We start from the raw sequence: 4,364 nt of genomic DNA on the forward strand, positions 1-4,364 counted from the left end.
TTAATACTATTTGTAAATCGGCTTCGGTAATGAGTTCTGATCTTAGGAAATACAAATATTTATTACATCGACAAACATTATTGGAAATATATATATTTTTATCCACCCGATATTAGAATGTGTATGGGAAGTATGGGATGGGTGTTCTTTAGTCGAGGAAGACAATATTGAAACAGTACAATTAGAAGCCGCCATATTAATCACTGGTTTGCCTAAATTTGCATCTAGAAAGTCTTTGTACTACGAAACTGGATTAGCAACATTTACTTCCAGGCGTAAATTCAAAAAGCTTTGCACAGTGTTTAAAATAATGAAAGGTATGGCTCCTGATTTTATGATACACAGTATCCAACAAACAGTTGGACAAAGAGCCCCTTACATGCTAAGAAATCGGAATCATATTTCTTTACCCCCTGCTAGAACTAATTTACTTCAATCTTGATTTATTCATTTGACAATAAAACTTTGGAACAACCTACGAGCTGAAATTCGAAATTGTCAAAACATATCTACATTTTAAAAAAGCAATAAAACCCGATGTCCCATGCGTTGCGCCATACTATTCATTTGGTAATAGAAGAGAAAATGTATTACATACCAAGTTAAGACACAGGTGTAGTGATTTAAAAGCAGACTTATATCGAGTTGGTTTAGCACAGATTCCTGGGGGTATAATTTTGAAAACAATTATAATTTTTTCTGTGAATGCATTTTATATGAAAGGCAAAGACGGAATTCATTGCAGAGATTTCAGCCAATAGATTTACAACTAGTTTAAATGGTAAAAATACTTTAAGTGAAGAAGACAATAAAGAAATATTTGTTCATGTACATAAGTATATAAATGAAACAAAACGTTTCTCGCAATTAGTAAATATAGCATGGATCTTTAAAATTATTACTATTTATTTATTTTATTGCTATTATTATTTTTGTAGCCATTATGCAATCATTGCGATGCCTAGTTTGTGTTTTGTGTTTTCCTTTAGGAAACCTGCTGTCTAATTATAGAACACATAGTAAACTTCATTTTCTGCTTCCTTTATTCTTTCTTCTTTCTTTTTTTCAATAATATTTATTTCTGTTCATATTAAAATTGCAAAAATATATTACTGTCGTAACATGTATGTATTATGGAGAAGGCCTAGTAAGTTGTATAACTTGTGCCTAATCCATTTGTTCTTTAAAAAGCAACCAGTCTACCTGCATGAAAATGGGGGGATCACATACTATTTAAGATATTTAATTAATGTGTTTCCCCTGCGCGTGCTGTAACTTCACCGTGGTGCAGGGGTGTAACATTATCTTTGAGAATGACCAATGCAGCACAAAATTGAAGTTTTGAGTAAAAGTCAGTATCTATCTGTGATATTTGTGTTTTTGGACACTGTGTTTTTGTTTGAATTTTGAATTTTGATATTGATGTTGATCATAAATTGATATTTTGCATATACCATAGTTTGACACCCAATATCCAATGTATTTTTCGTGCTGGGGTGTCGTTAAACATTCATTCATTCATTCATTCATTAATGTTTTTATTAGCAACCGTCAATTTTGCTTAAAATTGCAGTTCTATACGTGGGGGTACCTGCATTAGTTTCAACCTCGTGTATATACTGCATAACAGCTGTATAACAAATAAAGGTATATTTATTGATTGTCAATAGACAATAGTATTTGCACAAATAATCAATGTCACATATTACTACCAATCACAGCCACAGCTGTGTTTACTCCGTAAATAGTTGACGGTACACCTCGAACATTGACACGGAACTCTCTTCTTTGGACCGGCCTCGGTGGCGTCGTATATTTTATTAAATATCCGTATTATTACATAATATATTGATGTGCGTGATTGTATATGTTTGTATATGTGTTTGTGTATGTATTGTAATTAATGTATTTACTGTCAACCATCTTGTCACGTATATAACAAAATGTTTATGTATATATTCCTCCTATGCCGTTGTGTCACGGCCCGAGTGTAAATAAAGTCTTGTCTTGTTAGCCAATCGGTCTACATACTGGTAGGTACTGGGTTCGGATCCCAGTCGATGCATGGGATTTTTAATCCAGATACCGACTCCAAACCCTGAGTGAGTGCTCCGCAAGGCTCAATGGGTAGGTGTAAACCACTTGCACAGACCAGTGATCCATAACTGGTTCAACAAAGGCCATGGTTTGTGCTATCCTGCCTGTGGGAAGCACAAATAAAAGATCCCTTGCTGCTAATCGGAAAGAGTAGCCCATGAAGTGGCGACAGTGGGTTTCCTCTCAAAATATGTGTGGTCCTTAACCATATGTCTGACGCCATATAACCCTAAATAAAATGTGTTGAGTGCGTCGTTAAATAAAGCATTTCTTTCTTTCTTTCTCTTCTTTGGTACCATGCAACCTGAAACACTATTGTCTATTCGGTGACGTGTATATTTATAGTCACACTACGTTGTTTTCTGTTTCTCTGTTACCCAGTTTGAATTTTTCGATAACTGTCAGTGTGAACGTGACCTACCATGTCACGAGGTATGTGTAAGTAAAGGGGTTTTACAAGCGCACACGTCGAGGTTTATCTTGACAACGCAATCTGCCTTTAGCAAAAAGACCGGCCTCGGTGGCGTCGTGGTTAGGCCATCGGTGTACAGGCTGGTAGGTACTGGGTTCGGATTCCAGTCGAGGCAAGGCTCAATGGGTAGGTGTAAACCACTTGCACCGACCAGTGATCCATAACTGGTTCAACAAAGGCTATGGTTATTGCTATCCTGCCTGTGGGAAGCACAATTAAAAGATCCCTTGCTGCCTGTCGTAAAATAGTATCCTATGTGGCGACAGCGAGATTCCTCTAAAAACCAGTGTCAGAATGACCATATGTTTGACGTCCAATAGCCGATGATAAGATAAAAAATCAGTGTGCTCTAGTGGCGTCGTTAAATAAAACAGACCTTTTTTAGCAAAAAGATGGTCGTTTGCTTCGAAGGAAATTGCGTTTTGTTTGTTTTGTTTAACAACACCAATAGAGCACATTGATTTATTAATCATCGGCTATTGGATGTCAAACATTTGACATATAGTCTTAGAGAAGAAATCCTCTATATGTTTACTATTAGTAGCAAGGTATCTTGTATATGCACCATCCCACAGACAGGATAGTACATACCACGGCCTTTGATATACCAATCGCTGTGCACTGGCTGGAACGCGAAATAGCCCAATGGGTAAAAGACCTACCTAGTATAATCGAGCGCTTTACCACCCATTAAAATAACGAATACCATCACATTCCCAGTCTGGAGCTCGACGCGTTGAGACGTGTTTGTTTCGCTTGTGCACACTGCACGTACTTTCGCGGCTCGCCTTGGGGATCCTTGACTTCGTTATTTTTGTCAGCGAAGTGAAGTTTTCTACTGGGATGTATGCGGCCATTGGAACTGACTGAACGCTAGAACGCTTCTCGTTCCGACAGTCTGCACCACCAGGTTGGATTCTTTTGTAGCGAGATTCCTTGCCTCCACGTCATTTCTCCGTTTGACTATGTTGACGTGTGTTTTTCGTGACTCGTATGATGGCCATTCTGCAGAACACCACGGTCGTTCGCGTTTAGTCTCTACATGTCCGAGCCTGTCCTAGCAGCACTGGAAGATTGACCGCCCCACTCTAAGAAGAAATAGGAAGCGGGTTCGACCCCTACTACTCTTTTTCTAGACTTTACTTTGTTTTATTGTGATACCATTTCGTATCCTCCAGAGTCGGGCCAGTCCGCACCACTATACCAACCCATGACGACTGGACTGTACCCTAGTCTGATTCTCTCTCTCGTTCAGACGGATCCGGCTTCTTAAGATCTGTATTTCAGCACAGCACTTCACCTTCAACGTCTATTGACTGTCAATCTAGGTTTTCGTGACGGGATGCAACCCATCTCGTCTCTACAAGCTGTGCACCCTAACGGCCTTAACGAGGCCACTCACGTGGACATATAGATCGGACTTTAAACTTTTATACCGTTGTTCAAAAGTTTATGTCGAAATTACTTTCTTGTTTTAATATTATTAAATAATCCGATCCTCTCTTCTTTCTCTTATTTATTTTGGACCGTCCTTCTAAAATGCTACAAATTATATAAATATTCGACCGAGAAGTCAATTCTTTTTTTTTTTGGCTTGTAACTTTTTTCTTCTTCTTTTTTTAAAATTCTATTAACTTTTTTACTAATTGCTATTTTAAAAATTCTGCCCATTTTTGTTAAACTAGTTATCTATCTATCTAATTTCTTTTTGACCACCCGATCTAATCTAGCGACCAAATTTAATAAGTAGAATTTTCTTTATTAATTATATTAATTAGAGATGTGCATCAAAATT

Source organism: Gigantopelta aegis, chromosome 12 (genome assembly GCF_016097555.1).
Source record: "Gigantopelta aegis isolate Gae_Host chromosome 12, Gae_host_genome, whole genome shotgun sequence".
Taxonomy (NCBI): Eukaryota; Metazoa; Mollusca; class Gastropoda; order Neomphalida; family Peltospiridae; genus Gigantopelta; species Gigantopelta aegis.